The following is a 17,471-nucleotide window of genomic DNA, read 5'->3' as shown; positions in this document are numbered from 1 at the left end:
AAAAATTACTGTAAAATAGCATGGATTCGTGACAATATTTTGTGTTTTAAAACAGAATTAATTGTAATTATGTTCTTAATCTCTTTCAGTTTTAAAAATTGTATGTCCATTTATCTTTATAATTACAGTGATAAAAAATGTTTTTATACAGAGTAGTATTATTTATAGTTGTTTTTTCTTTTCGAAAAAGAAATATTGATTCAAACAACCAATAGCTTAATCTAAACTACCAACAGAATTAATTGCTTAAATTTTTTTCGAATGGTGTATGGATTAAATTATTCCATAATCCATATTTTTCTAAAGTTTTGTGTTTAAATTTTATTAAATGCGAAAGATGAATTTTTGAGAAACTAATAAGCCCAAGAACTATTTGCATGATATAACTTAAATTTTTAGCTATCAAAATTGTAGCTCGTTATAATTTGGGCTCAGAAATTTGACTTAAACTAAAAATTACATTTTATTAGTTCGGTACTGTAATTTTTCATGCTAGGTTAAATAAATTCACAGCAAAGTTTTATTTGATAAAATAAAAAATTTACAATCGCGAACTTGACTTCCGTAGTGACGGATCCGTAATATACTTCCATACTCCTCTTTATTTGTTGATTAGTCGATAGGAAACCTAAACATTTGCCTTTTTGTTTTGTCATTGGGCATTTCTTCTTTTTTTACTCGTAGACCGAACACGGTGACTATTCTCATGACTCTCATGGGTCTCTTAATTGAAAGAGCATGTTGTAAAGTTTTCTTTTTGCAAAATTAGATTAATCAATGGAAATTATCTCATCGGTTATAGTAAAAAATACCGAATTCGCTTTTAAGATGCGTTCGAGTAAAAATTAAGTAAAAAATTGTACAGTGTAAATTGGCAATACATAGTCGGTGTGGTACTAAAGTCGTGTGAGTGCGACCCCTGTAGTCCACACGAATAACTATCCAGGGAAAAAAAATTTGAAAACATGTTTTTTTAGCCTTCATAGATAATTCTTCGAACATGTACTGCAGCTTATACTGGAACGATCATTATCTTCATAGATAAATGATGTGTTTTATCCACTTTTCAGATTCTGTTTTTCCAAGTTTTTTATTACCATTAAAAACGGCTCAACTAATTCTGCTGAAAACTCTTTCAGCTCTTAAATATGCGATAACGTGTCGAATAAGCCGTATTAATGTCATAACTGGTTCGCGAGATAATTGAGACGGAAGAATCCGAACGAACATACGCGCAAACGCACACACACACACACACACGCACACAGACATCACATTGAAAAGTTTTGATTCGGATATTGCGGCCTTGAAACAGCGGAAATATGTAAAACTGGAGATTTGGAAAATCAGCCCCATTACATTAACTTAAAGAAGTTAAAAATTTTCAGATAATAGATGATGGATTTCCGCAAGGCCAACAAACGAGTAACAGAAGGTTGGAAAATTTTTTTTCAGCGATTCCTTTTCTACGGAACCCTAAAATATTATTTAATAATTAATGTTCAGTGAATTTTTATCAGAGTTTAAAAACTGAAAATTGTTGAAAGCGCCATTAGTATTTTATAATTCTTAATTTTATTATACCATGCATATATGTAATATGCAAGGTATACTCAGTTTAGTCCCAACTTTGTAACGCTTAAAAATATTAATGCTATGAACAAAATCACCTAATTAGTCCATTTTCGGTTGTCTGTCCGTCTGTCTGCCAACATGATAACTCAAAAACGAAAACAGATATCAAGCTGAAATTTTTACAGCGTGTTCAGGACGTAAAATGTGAGTTCAAGTTCGTAAATGAGCAACATAGGTCAATTGGGTCTTGACCTATGGGTCCGTAGGACCCATCTTGTAAACCGTTAGAGATAGAACAAAATTTTATTCAAAAAAATCTTCCTTATCAAATAAATAAACATCTTTTGCTTGAAACAATTTTTCGTAAACATCACTGTTTACCTGTGAGGGCGCAAATTAGGCGTAAGTTTTATAGTATGTATTATATTGGGATATCAGTTAGGTATGTGTGACATGTACGTATGTGTAATGCAATAGAGTAATCAACACTGTCTGTGCATGGTATTTCAAAAATTAACTCAGTCAATTGTTTGTTTTCACTTGTTTTTATATACATTAACTACTACTTTTTTCAATTATGAGTGTAATGAATTGTTGCAAATGTGCAAGTTATTAATTTTTATTATCTGGTCGTTAATTATTTTTGTTGATTATTATTATTATTGTTATTTACTTACATAATGATACAATTGTATTGTTTTTATCTATTAAAAGTGTCTGTCTGCTGTTGATATGTTATCTTGATTTCGATTTCCGTTTCTGGTAACATTGACAATAAATTTACAGTTATTTATTTATGTTAGGTACTTAGTAAAATGAATTGTAGGTAAAATTTTAAAATAAAAATCTAGAAACATAAATAATTGTATAGTTATCATGCACTTTTTAGTTGTTTTTTTTCGTTGCCTACACGGACACTGAACCATTAATTTAATTAAAAAAACTGGAATATTGAGTCAAAATTACCTTATATACTGATTTTTATCGAAATTGAAGATGAAAAAAATATCTCGATTTTTTGCAATTTTTTAAGGGGCACCCCTTTGAAAAAATCGAGAAAAACGGGAAAAAAATTTTTGTTTTTTAATTTGATAAAACTCGGTGGATGGGGTAAATTTGATCCAAAAAGTATAAAAATCAGCTTAATTTAATGATTGGACCTAAGAAAATTGAAATGTCAGCGAGTATCATCGGCAAAACTTCATTTTCAATAAAGTTTTAGAGTTTAAGACAAAAAACTTATAATCCATAAAATTGTGAACAAAAGCGAAGATAAGTGAGGGCTATAACGTGATAGTCTTTGTTTTTAAAGGAGGATCTGATAGTTTACCTATATGAATGTAAAGATAAATCTGTGACCATAAAAAACTAATTGATTGTTAATAAAGTTTATAGAATGATGCAGCATTAAATAAAATTGACTTTTATTTTTATTTAAATTGATCCTATGGTATTTCATGTTGTTATTATAACAACGCACTACTCATCGAATCCACAAAATAAAATAATTAAAATTTTATATACTCATATGTTTTAATGATATTAATCGATTCTCACATTTTATAACATATTAATTACTGTCAAGTAACATGATAATAATAAATGAATTGCAATTAAAATTTAAAAAAAATTATACAAAGATTTGAATGTGTACAACAAACTATAAATGCAAATTTCATTGTATGAAACGTTTGAAAATTTTTGAAGGTAGAATTGAAAAATTTGATTTTGCATTTTTGGTTCTACTGTGAATTGAAAACTAAAAATGTTTTTATACAGGGAGTTAATTAACTGACGAAAAAATACACGAAAAAGTAAACAAAAAATTTAAACTACTGGCTAAACTACAATCATTTTTTAATTTTTTGAAAATTTTCATCGGATTTACCAAATTTTTTTTTATCTATTCGTTTACTTACTTGTGGACTTATATCCATTGCTTTGTGGTGCTTGTGTGTATTTTAGAACTAAACTAATACAAAAAACTAATAAAAAAGCGCGGGCAGTATCGTTGTTGATTCATGGAGGATATCCCACAAAGCCTCTGAAAATCACTCAAAGGAAAACGAGGTAGACTTAGAGAAAATTCTATATTTTGAAGAAATCAGGAAAGTGAAAACATTAAATTATACCATAAATGATAAAATTTTTGGCTTATGAAAGCCAAAATGACAGGAAATGTTTAGAAATAAAACTGAAGCATTTTATACATTCGATTTTTTACAGATCAGATTTCAATACAGAACTCACTTTCAACATTTAATGAATTGTCTTTACATAATGTGACGAAAACATCTGTATGCAAATACTTTTATGGTTATATTAATTTGCGCCTATATTAATTTTAACTTTTAGTTTCTGATATTTTCATAATTGATTGATCAAATAAATTTTTAAGAGTCATGCTATTAAATTAAATTTTCACGTGAATGTACATTTTTCTGAAAAAAATTTTGTCCCGCTGTTAGATGACAAGAAAATTGTTTTTAAATTTTGTACGCCTACTAAGCTTTCTAATTCTATTGTTAAATCTATAACCAATCAAAATATAATGTTTACAATAATTAATTAAATAAGTATCTATAATGGAGTGAAGGCTAAATAAGTATGTATTTGTGTTGCAATCAGAACTGTTAACTGGTAAATTGCAAACTGCAAAACATTTATCAATATTTTTTTTTGGTAATTACAGTCCGTATTAGATCTAAAATAAAAGCTAGTTAAAAGCACTTTTGACGAGTTAAGAACCGTATAAATTTTTTTTCAGCTAAACTATACAGTGGACCAACCAAAAGAAGTAAAAGTACGGAAAGGGGAGCCTGTTCAGTTTTCAGGTTGCTTGAATAAAGCCTATTTGTCGAAACAAATATCAGATATGTCAGCGTGCTGATTTCGCTACGTGGGTGCAATGTACCAAGCCATCCAAAATATTGATTGGTCTATAAACAAAAATCGTTATTCGATGATTTATTATTGGTTTAATCACCTTACTTTATAAGTTTTAAAAAAAAACTGTTATTCAACAATTTCTTTTTTAAATTTCTCGAAATTCTACACCAGGCGTCAAACATTTACCCTACACTTGAGGCTATATTAGAATATTAGAACTATTCACACCATGCATGACTTTTATCGGAGACGATTTCATGGTAACGATATCCTACACATACAACGAACACGGATCTTTAGTGTCCATATCCTTTAATTATTCAACAGTGGTATTCGGTGGAGTTGTCAACACAGGCTTAGTTTGGACGTGATATCAATTATCAAAAAAATCAAGCAACGTTAAAATTAAGCCTGATTGTCGTTACACGAGCTTAACGATGGCCATCGTTATGGAATTATGGAATTTCTCTATAGAGAAATATTAAAAGTATATAAAGGCATTCCTATACGAATTGAATAAAAAAGAAAGCACTAATAATTAATACAATCAAAATATCTTAAATGTAAATTGAACAAGACATTTTGATATGTTGTCACTCTTAAATTAAACATTTTTTTTAATTAAACCATATAAGGTAAGGAACTGTGACTTATAAATAAAAAAGTAAATAAATAAAAAAAACACATATTTGTTTAATAAGCATTTATATCTCTAGGGCCAGGATTAGTCATTTCAAGAATCATTTTCTTTACGATAAGTTTCATAGCTGGGGGTTTCACTTTCAGCGTGTACAAATAACAATGAAATTGAATAAAAAGTTCAAAAATCATTTTGTCCGACATTCGAAAGAACTAGATATCTTAAGTAAACAGAATTGCCAAGCGCTTGGCATGAAACCAAGAGACCTGCGTGAGATTTTTCATTTATATGTATTTTTATTAATTCTCTTTCGCGGCTATTCTTCACGGCTAGCACTTTGTATCATATACATTAAAAATACTCTTAAATTCACTTTGATATTAAAATTTGTACACAAAAAATAGTAAACAAATGCTTAGTTGAATGCTAGATAAAATGATTTTTGTAAGAACCTTGTATTCATATTTGCATTTCGCCCTCAATGAATATTCATCAATTTTAAGCTGGATACATAGTTAAAAATTTTCCAGAATCTCTAAAAGAGAAAGCTATCGGATACTAAAATTTTTGTAGGGAAAGAAAGTGTTAGTCGCAACAAGTGTTAGTAACAGCCTCCCAAATTTCCAAACCTTCAAAAGTTAAGGCCCATAGTGATATCTATCTATTTCGCTGATTATTTCAGATTCTCATTTATTTTAACAGCGTAAATACCCATATAGTTTAGTTATATGCCATTCAAGGTAGAGTATTGCAATACAGCATCCCATTGCAACTATTTAAATTAATTTTTAACACGCTTATATTGGCTTCACCTGTATGTATGTATGTTGGTATGTTACTCTCTAATATTATACCCATGCATAGGACATCATCAGTTATATACATTTATTATATTCCCGATAACCATAATATACGTATACTTAGAATATACTTAGAGCAAGCAACAATCGTGTTTTTTAAACTATATTTATTGTTATAACGTGCGTCGGGAGCGGAACCCACAATAAAAGAAATATCGCGCACGGATATGTCCAGCTCTAGATCTACAATTAAAAAATATAAAAAAACCCATATTGTTATAAGTACACCAAATCCAATGTCAATGACAATCTCCAACTTGTAATACATAAAATGGTTGGTTAGTGGTAAAATAAATTGTTATTTAAAATATTTATACGGTTATGCGATGTAAAGCTGATGCCAGTGCTGATCTGGTGATGATGCTATGATGTTGAACTGACTGTTTCAGCCTTTACTTGCAGGCTTTGTTAATAATGTTATAATACATAAGAGAGGAGTTGTTCAAAATGATTATTAAACTTTCTTTTTCATTTATAATGTAATAAATTTTATTTTATTTGTTGAAAAGTTGTTTTATATACATTATAGTATAGGTATAAGCATTTATTTTTCTTTCATATTGTTGGGCGTTACGCTATACAGAAAGTTCCAGTATAATTTCTATTTGTTCGTTTTGACGGAACCACTAGAGTTTTCCATTGGAATGGAAATGATCGTAAACTGAGTTGAAACGTGTTGCATTGGCGGATCATAAATAAAATGCACTACGAGCAATGCGATTAAGAAGAAGAAAGGATAAAACAACTAATTTGTTGATATTTGGCACTGATTAACTGGCGTTTTTAAAGTTGTCAGAAAGTGGCAACTTTGAAGCAATACAAAGCGAAATGAGTCATAGGTCCCTGAGTGAGTGTCAACCAAGACTTTCATTCTTACATTACCTATCAATTAAACAAGAAACAGGTACCAATCGAAAGTGTCATTTAGGACTATCTACTAATTAAGTCATCAGATAGATGATGCCTGTCTATACATCAAAGATTGTGAGTTCAATTTCTGCTTAGGCGTATTTCTTCATGCCTACCATTGGTGTCAAAACTATGAACAAGTAAGCGCCAGCAATCTCCGTTAGTAAAGGTATAGCCTTTTTAAACCAGTATTTCTAGACATTCTACCATCTAAGCTTCCGGAAGTTTCCGATAAATTTTTTGGGATTTGTTAATGCAATTTGCAGATTTATTATCTGTTAAGCTTGGAAGTTTTTTTTATCAGCATGCTTATGAAACTCATAATTACGGATAGATATTATGGATCATCCTGTCATTTATTCATACATTGAAGGTGTACTAACAATAAACAATTGTTTTGACAGGTCGTTATTTATGAGTTCATACATTATTTTATGTAGTGTTATTTCCTTCCACTCGAGGGCGGATGTATAAAAGTTAGTATTAATATGGGATATGAGTTTCATATTCTTATCAAATTTTAAAATTACTTGATTTAATTAATAAGTTATGTATACTGGATATCATAAAATATGAAATAGTATTATGAGTATTATTCAATGTTTTCTGAGTTTTCTACGCCGTTGTCTCAAGAATTTCACGCCGAATAGCAGTTGAAGATAAATAAGAGCTAGATCACGGGATGATAACGAATACTGTCGATAAAATCTGTCAAAATCATTGTAAGTTATGTCCGTTCAACTTTATATAATACATTTTTTTTGTATATTAGATTTATAAAATAAAATGATGCAGATGTCTAGAATAATGGGTCGAAATAGATATGTTCTCACAAAACCGGCAAGCAATTAATTTTCAGCACTTTGAAAAGCTTTAGTTTTTCATTGGATTTGTATTTCCTTAGCTTCATTCTAAGTTGTCAAATTGTAAATTATAAGCCCATTTAAGAGATGCTACGGAACCTTTTCTAAAGATTCAAATATGATTAATTTTTATTTTTAAAATAATTGACATTTTTAAAAAATCATCATTTTTTATGAAATACCTACGTTCTATGTAATTTAAAGTTAAACAAAAGTCATATTCATTATTTTGCTTTACAACGATTGATCAAAGTAAAAGAAAAAATAATTTAATGATCCTAATTTACCGAAAAAACTACAAATCATTTCAATAACATAAACATGATAGAACCGGAGTTCATTTGACCAGATTTATTATTACTGTGCAAAGATAGATTTTATGATTTTTTTTTTTATACTAGAAATTAAAATTAATAATTAAATGTCTATTTTCATGATAAGCTTGATAAACCTAAAATCCACGACACCTCTCGCTCTTGTTTAAACTTAAGTTATTTAGTATGAAGTTGGATAATGGATCCCATCAGAATTTTTCCTACTGGGCAAAGCACATAGATGATAAAAATCACATATATAGAAAAATTTTGGAAACAAAAATTTTATTCACATGAGTCAAAGAATTACTAAAATTGATTAAAATTATTACTAAAATTTCAAACCTTTCGGCATTTCTTTCGAAGAACATTTGTTATTTCCATGTATGAATTAAAAAAAAAAAATTAGATTACTTCCCTGCGTCAACATCAACAAATTCATTTTTGTTGTTGAAATTATGCTACTAGTCCAATCATTATGAACATCAGTAGATATATCTTTTGAATTATGTTCGATTAAAGTCTCGCTATAATAAAAATCTTAATTAACCTTATATTTATTGTAACTGTATTACCTAAGGATCCTACCCGATTTGTGCTCCCTAATAATTTGTGTACAATAAGCTCCGGTTCTATAACCACAAAATGATTTTAAATGAAGATAATTATGTTATGAAATATTATGTATTAGATATTTTCATTGATCATTAATCAAAAAGTTTAAAAATATGGTTATTAAATAGGTTGTTAGTATTATCATTACCAAAATATTAATTTATTGGCATTCTAAAAGAGGATGATACAGGAGACCTTCAATATTCTTTAAATAGCAACAATCCAATTACTTTTAAGTGACGTAGTAAAAATAAAAAATTTACATTATTTCATTGATTTTAATTTCGTAAAAACTAGACGGTTAATAAAACTCAAAAACTTACATAATCAAATTTTGAAAAAACACACAAACACTCAACAGTCTATTTTCTCCTGAAACAAATGTTATTGTTTCACCCAACAGTCACCGAATTAGAGACAAGAAAGAAATCTCTCAGGAGAATAATTACGATTATCTAATTCATATTGATGGTGATTACATTGTAGTCTAAATACTTGCTTAAAGTCAAAAAAACTGGACCTAGACAAGGGAATAAATTGAAAACTACGATATTTATTTATTTTTTAAACAATAATGTGGGTGGCGTCTGTTTACTAAATAAAACTCAAGTAAAACTCAATATTTTTACAAAAAAGAAGGAAGAAAAGAATTACTACCTTCATAAAGTAAATTATAGCATTATTGGCAATGGGCCCATAACCTGTTGGAGCATATACAATAGATTTCTTCTCTTATTGCTTTTAATAAATTTAACATAATATTTTTTGTTTGATGGATCTAGTTTATGCCATTTATCTGGTTTAATGCAGTTTATTTACAAGATGCAATGATGCCAATTTTAGGTTAAATTTTAGAAGTAATTTCCGAAGAATTCAACACTTTTTGTGTAAAATATTTACAAAATATGAATAAAATTAATTAATATTAGTTCCTTGTAAAAACCCATCATAAAACAATTATCCATCATCAATTTTTAACATGTAAAGTTATAGTTCATAAATTACAAAAAATTCAAAACATCACATTAATAACACGTATCCTTGGCATATAAAACTAATTAGAAAAAAAACAATTGAATTAATTTAGCTATTCATTTATTATTTTTGTACATTTATTTTGTTAAAAGATTTCCGGTTTGCATTCGTTTAAAATAATAAATCATTATAATACATAGTTTTATTTCTAAATATTTAAATTAAATTGTAATTAGGACTTCTTCTACTTTATAAGTTATTTCTGCTGACCGAGCTGTTTTGCTTTCATTTGAAGCAGCAGAAGCTCGCGTATAGAGCGTTCAATTCGAAAATTGTTACCAAAAATCCGCTGTATTTCCGAAAATAATTAAAATTTTGAAAAATTCTCTAAAGGACATTTTCTTAAGGATCTAACCTTTAAAAATATGCAAAAAAAAATTGATTTCATTAAATTTCTAGACCAGAAAACTTGCCTTAATTCAAGGAAATATGTATATGAATGCATAAAAATTTTCTTAAATAAAGAAAATATTTAATTGCTGTCATATAAGTTAATGGATAATTCCTGTCATAATTAAGTGGATAATGTCATAATTAAATGGCTATGTTTCAAGTGCGAGTTTAAGGTTCCGTACCCAAAACAACTAAAAAGAGGATATGATCATCAAAATTGTTTTAGTTTGTGCTATAAGGAAAACGGAAATTTAATGAAGAGTGTTATTAGCTGTGTTTCAAGTGCGAGTTTAGGGTTTCGTACCCGAAATATTTGTTGAGGGTTAAAAAACCTTATTTTGTAAATTTCACTTGTTGAGAAATCGATTTAAATACCTTAATAAAATTCATACAAAATCACGCACATTTTCAATAAAAATTGTGTACAAATATAATTGATACATAAATATTACATAACACAAATTATAATTACTGACATGACAGTACCATGACATTTATTACAGAAAACATACAATTTTGATAGGATAATTAAATTTAATTATTGTACGTATCTCTGTAGATATAAGTAAATGCAATTGAAGTCATAGCTATTAATTGAATTTAATATAATTTACACATAATTTAATTTTTGTGATTAACGAGTGAAATAAATTATGATATTTTTTTTAAATTATTACGAGGTAAGGATGTGATTTGTAATCGTTAGACTTTGCTATAATTCTCGCAAACTATATTTTACTGTAAAAAATCGGTAAAATCGGTAAAACCGATAGTCGTTTTAAGCGAAACGTACATTTTTATATTTAAGCGACAGAGTGTGCACATATACACATATTGCGCGTTATTGCTGACTAAATTTAATGATAATTGGACACTTTAACCGATATATAAGTTGATTAGGTTCAAAATAAGTTGACCTATGATTTCAATGAATATTGGTCGTTATAGCCGTTATAATCAATGTTGTTATAGCCGATTCATTTACATATCTATGTGTTTATATAGGAATTCATTCGGAGCCTTTCAATTTCGTCTTTATAACCAGTTTTTTGTTATAACCGATGTCGTCGTAATTGATTTAAACTGTATATTCATAATGTATTTTAATTAATGAAACTCATTTTACAAATGAAATTTTTCTAGTGTTATAAAATTTTAAATATGAATAGGCACCTGCATGAATTTTGGGATACGATTGTCTCCCAAAAACTACTCCTTAAATTTGGCAAAAATTTGCAAAAAATGGGAAAAAATTTTATGAAAGTTTTGAAACATTAATGGCATAAAATTATTTTTCCAATAAAGCCAGTTTCAATGATATTAAACAAATTTTTCTTTATTTTTTATTAATTTAAAGTTGTAAACCTATAAAAAACACTCTTTACTACTGTAATTATGTAATAATTACAATATTCATTCACAACATTTTAAAATAGCAACAAAATTATTTGAAAAATGTATAAAATACCAAGATTTCTTTTTTATTTCTATTTATAATATGAACAATTAATAAATTAAAATTATTTCCAATGTTGAAAAACTCAACATTTTGATGTAAAAACCCACATTTTTGAAAGGCAAAAATTATTTATATTGAAGCCTGAGACAAAAGATTGGGCAAAGTATGGACCTTCTTTCATCGTATCACTTATCAAAAATTTTAAAACGGTAAACGTTGTTATTTCAACCTTTCTACATCTAAAATAATATTGAGGATTGATCGTTAATATAGTTATGAAACGAATTACAATAGCTAATCTTACTTCTTGCAAAAATGGCACGCTTAGCGTTAAGATTTAATTAAAAAAAACCGTCACATTTGAAAGAAAGTATAAGCAAATATTAAAGAAAAAACAGCGAGTTAATCAGTTTATTCAAATCAATAGCACATTTAATATTCCATTTATGCAAGATATAATTGAATTGATTAGTCTTGCATTTAAAATCGGTGCATTATATGAATGTCTTTTTTATGTACAGAAAGAGTAACTACTTAATACAAATAATCCATATCAAAATCAAAAAATCCATATAATAATTGATTTTTTTTGTATATCAAGATATTATTGTTTCGTACATAATATAACAACAACCTCTTTCTAAAACATACCTATTGCCTTCTTGTTAACGATTTAAATGTCTCCAATTACATGCATTCCGATTCCGTGATCTTAATAATAATTGTTTTAATTACTATTGCAAAAGTAGTATTAATATAACTTGTTAAATCTATTTATTTTCTAACATTCTAATTTCATAGGTACTAAAAGTACTTTTTAATATCGTGAGTTAAAAGTTTCTACGTGCAAGGATATTCAATTTTATTTATAAATTGACATCTGCAAAATTAGTAAATGTAGGTACACTAAAGTTTAAAAAACTTGAATTAAGTTGATATCACGTTTTGTGTGCCGAAAAATCTTGTCAAGCTTTTTCGTTACCTATGGTTGATAATGAATGCAATAAGAAGTTAATCACATTTTTAGTCATATTTAGGTAGTATAAATGGAAGCCTTTCATTTTAATATTATTTTGCCAATTGAAAAATTCTAATCTTAAAAAATGGTTTTAAGTCAAATACACGAGAAATAATTTTCAAATTATTTTTAAACAAAATGCAGGGTTGTATTTAGAATTCTAGGATCAAAATTTGATGGATCCCCCTAAATTTTTTTCTATATATTAAGTTTTTTCGTACATACCTAAGTTAAAAAATATGATTATGTACAGCGTATGAAAAAATTTATTTTTATATTATATTTGCACACTGACAACCGTTTATTAATTCTAATTAAATAAAAAGTGCGATTTCTTATTAGCAAAAGTGTTGACATTATTGTCAAAATTCATATCGCGGAGTATGTCGCTTTCCAAACTAAGAAACATGCGTTTTGACAAGCGTTCTAGAGTCATCAACGTTCGCAATCTGTTCTTTTTTATCTTTAGTTTTGAAAATGATCTTTCCCCACTGCAATTAGTTCAGAATAAATCGAATCATCGAGAAATAAATACGAAGTACCACTTCTGCATTAGAAAAAGTAGATTGCAAATAATTTTGCAAAACAGTTTTCAAATTTGGGATCAATTTAAAAATACACCAATAGCTTTTCTATTTTATCCGAATTGGTGGGGGCCTTCAATTGATGAAGGCCTTGCGGCCATGGCTCACTCCGTCCTAATTTCGACCCTGACAAAATGGGCGATTGTTTTGTTCATTTTGCTTAAAATTTATTTAAAAAAAATTTCGAATATAGGGTACAGTATTATTACATTTTTATCTATAGATTAAATTTTCCACGTTTCTACAAAAAATTTGTGCCGTGTTTTTATTGGTCTACATATACTTTTAATAGAAATATATTATCTTTAATTGAATATATATTTTACTTATTTTCTATAATAGATACAATTAAATCTATATGAAAGCTGTTTAGATTATTGATTTATATTTAGTTGTAAAATGTATTATGAATTTAAGTAGTAGATTTAATAATAATTGTTTAAAAGTAGATCAATTATGGGTACCCATCTATTATATTATATCTAAACTAAACTGAGAAATTCCATTCCTTTTTTAAAATTCTGAGATATATATAAACATAATAATTTATAATGATTTCAATATTTTATTAACATTCCAAAATGTTTTAATTTTACTTTGTTAATCAAACAAAGTCTCGCTCTACAACGCTTCTTTTCATTAAGTGTCGGGCTAAACTTTATAGTGACGTACAGTCGATTATCATACTATTAAAATAATTTTAAAAAAAAATTTTATTTTCGCGTCGCAATAAGAAATTTGCCTGGTCTAAGATTTAAGGTGATGGTAAACACTATTTTAAAAAAGTTTTGGTTTATTACACGGTACATACATATATATTAAATACATGCTTGGTAGTAAAGTAATGAGTTATTTTTTGCTTTACAATACCACGCAACTACAAAAATTTATAATATATTGTGTGCAAGTGATGTTTATAAATTTGACAAGATGATATCGCTCTTCAACCATCAATACTCTAACTATAGTCGTTCATCAAATGATGGATCTTCGATGAACTCATAACTAAATTAAAATTTTGTTTTTATATCATCGGCAACCTTATATTTTTATGGTATTATCATAAACAACAAGATTGTCTAAATATTTTAGATAGTTTTTTATTACATTCTCCAGATTTTTTGATATAGAAATATTCAATTGAAAAGTATGACCTATAGGATACATCATTTTCCAGACAACTTTGAACGATAAAATAATAATAAAAAGCCCGGTGACCTAGGAGTTTTTTGTGATTTTTGGAAACTTTAATAATCAAAAAATGTATAAAGTTTTATTGAAATCCCTACTTTTATTCAATGCTTGCATATCTCCTTAAGTAGTGCAGCTCTCTGAATACCTCTCTTATTGAACTACATAACTTTCGGGACAAATTTTTAGCAATTAAAAAAAAATTTCAGAAAATATTCGTTGGCTTTTACAAAAAAAGTTTATGTTTTATTCATAAACATTTTTATCACTATAGATTTTCATTACTTATAGGATTACAGTTCTGTTAACTAAGAGAGAAAACTCATCTAATTTTATGTTGTATCATCTGATTAGGTAACATTATATTAAATTCTCATTCATCATGCAAGAAAAATAATTAGATTTAGTAATTTTGTTATAGGTATGTTTATATATTGTCATAAAAGATGGTGTTTATTAGCACGAGAGAATTTAACGATCTTATATAACTAGTTGTGTGGGAGGAAAAACAATATTAACGATATAAAAGTTTGTCGAATAAATGTCAATATCTTTCGAAAAGGTCACTGTCTAACCTTTATGTATAATGATATTTTCTACCTATTCGAGACAATAGGGTCTTCCAGAAAAAAAATGACCTATGATTTTTTTACATAAATTGAAAGTAAACAATAAATAAAGACATTCTGCGAAAGAAACACTTTTTTTTGTTAACTAGATTTTTGTTAAATAACATTTAAAGTTGCGAAGTATTCAAATGGACGAAAACGCGCTGTCATTGGACGGCCCCGACGTGACGTCACGATGCATGTTGTGAGGCATTGTTGACATTGCTTTTCGTGTGTGATAACTTACGTATTTGCACCAAGTGAGTTTTTTAAACAACAAAAAGTTTTTTAAATGAAACCAAAAACTTAGAAAAACTGGCAAACGAAATTTTTAAAAACAATAAACCAAAAACAAATGTAACAAACTAAAAATAAAACCAATTTTAGAGGTTATGTTTACATTTATGCACTTTTTTAAATAAAAAAAAATGGAGAAAAATGAATTTGTTAAGAAATGCCATTTTTATAATAATAAATAAATAAATACTAACGTCAAATTTTAGAGGTTATGTTTACATTTATGCACTATTTTAAATAAAAAAAATTGAGAAAAATGAATTTGTTAAGAAATGCCACTTTTATAATAATAAATAAATAAATACTTACGTCAAATTTTAGAGGTTATGTTTACATTTATGCACTTTTTTAAATAAAAAAAAATTGAGAAAAATGAATTTGTTAAGAAATGCCATTTTTATAATAATAAATAAATAAATAAATACGTCAAAGTGATCTTCACAACAATTCAATCGTGATGTTGCTGAAACATCCAATGGGCATCGAACTTGTTTTACCCATTTAGCTCGTTTATCTCCTTTGGGCACCGAAATAAACAGCTTTTCTGGGGTGCTTTTCGATGTGTTTTTGCATTGGGGTACAAAACAATACTTGTACGAACTTTTTCCGCAAAGATTTTGACTATTTTCACCGAGTTCCATGTTAAAGCCGTATGCTCCGAAATGTAAACGTGCATCATGACGTCACAGCAACATGGCGGCACATTCTCGGCTTTTCAAACGGTGTTAAACTTTAAATGTTATTTAACAAAAATCTAGTTAACAAAAAAAAGTGTTTCTTTCGCAGAATGTCTTTATTTATTGTTTACTTTCAATTTATGTAAAAAAATCATAGGTCATTTTTTTTCTGGAAGACCCTATTATAATATACTAAGTCATCCAGGGTAAATATATCAAACAAGAAAAAAGGTTGCTGTTTTAAGAGTACGCAGCTAGCGACCAAACGGTTTGCGACTTGAAGCTAACTTCAATTGTGTTTCGACCACCAGACAGCGTAAAAGTGCATAATGAAAAAAAGAAAATTTAAAAAGCAGTAAAACGCAGAAGTTACGTAAGTCTGAATTTTTGTGTGAAATTTGCTATTTATTTTCATCATTTCTAAAGTATTACAACTTAAAAGTGTAATGTATTTCATATAGAAAATGATTATTGTTTTCGTATTCTTTAATTCGATGCGGAATTGTCTTAAACCTGCGGGAAAACGTCAATTTTTTCATTGAAACCCCCAAGAAAACACTTCACAAAATTACGTTTTTCAGTTCTATTCATGCTAGAAAGAAGACTGGATTGAGTGTTTGGGGTGTAAAACTTGGTGGCATGAGATATGCACTGCATATGTAGGCGTATTCTTGCGTATTCTTGCGTATTCTTATACACCTGTGTAAGATTTCGCTAATTCTTTTTTGTGATCTTTACCAAATTACTCAAAACTGTGTTAAGATAGCAAGTTATTACTCATACTTTATTGTTAACTGATAATAATAATATTGGACAAGGAATGAGCACTTTGCACATGAACAATGCAGGTATGATTTGTTGATCTGATGATAAAATGCGTAAAATTTCTTGTTATTTTCAGGTGCCTGTACATAGAGTGTGCTAGAAAAGTATCTATTGGCCGGGCTGTATAAATTTCCACAAGTTTTAATGAGTGTTATTATGCCCACATGTTTCGCTCATAATATTGGTGTACTATTGGCGTATGTTTTCTAATAAACAATCCTTTCCGTGTTTAGGTACGAAATACTCACGCCATCCGGTAAGTTGGCATCAATGCCAATCTGATACGTTTTGTATAGAATCAAAATAAAAACTTTTGTAGCAAACTTAAAATATTTATTATTATAACATTGAATTTTATTGCAAAAACCGTTTGCACGTGTTAGTTGTAACATTTTTCAGAAAACCTAATGAATTGGATAAAAATTTAGTTCAAGTAGAAATGATACACCCACGACTATTTAAATAATTGGTAAAGAAGTAATTAGTTATTCTACCTTTGACTTTGATGTATATTATGTATCCTTTGATATGTAGAATGTTGTTTTAACAAGGGTCCATGAATATTAAACTCCTGATAGACAATTAAACTTTGATATTTAATTTGTATACTACAAGAACATGTAAAATTTGTTGACAAAACCCAAATCGATATGGGAAATTTTAATTTTTGGAACAAGTTATTTATTAGAAAACTATTAGCAAGAAACCTGAGGTAAATC

The 17,471-nt window shown here is 27.9% G+C and overlaps 1 protein-coding gene across 2 annotated transcripts in view; it reads left to right on the top strand.

Annotated features, from left to right (window-relative positions):
• Nucleotides 1–17,471, top strand: part of LOC123299247 — a 139,039-nt gene that overhangs the window by 15,987 nt on the left and 105,581 nt on the right. The window lies entirely within an intron of this gene.

This window comes from Chrysoperla carnea, chromosome 4, assembly GCF_905475395.1.
Source record: "Chrysoperla carnea chromosome 4, inChrCarn1.1, whole genome shotgun sequence".
Lineage (NCBI taxonomy): Eukaryota > Metazoa > Arthropoda > Insecta > Neuroptera > Chrysopidae > Chrysoperla > Chrysoperla carnea.
This window is presented reverse-complemented; position numbering and strand designations above follow the sequence as displayed.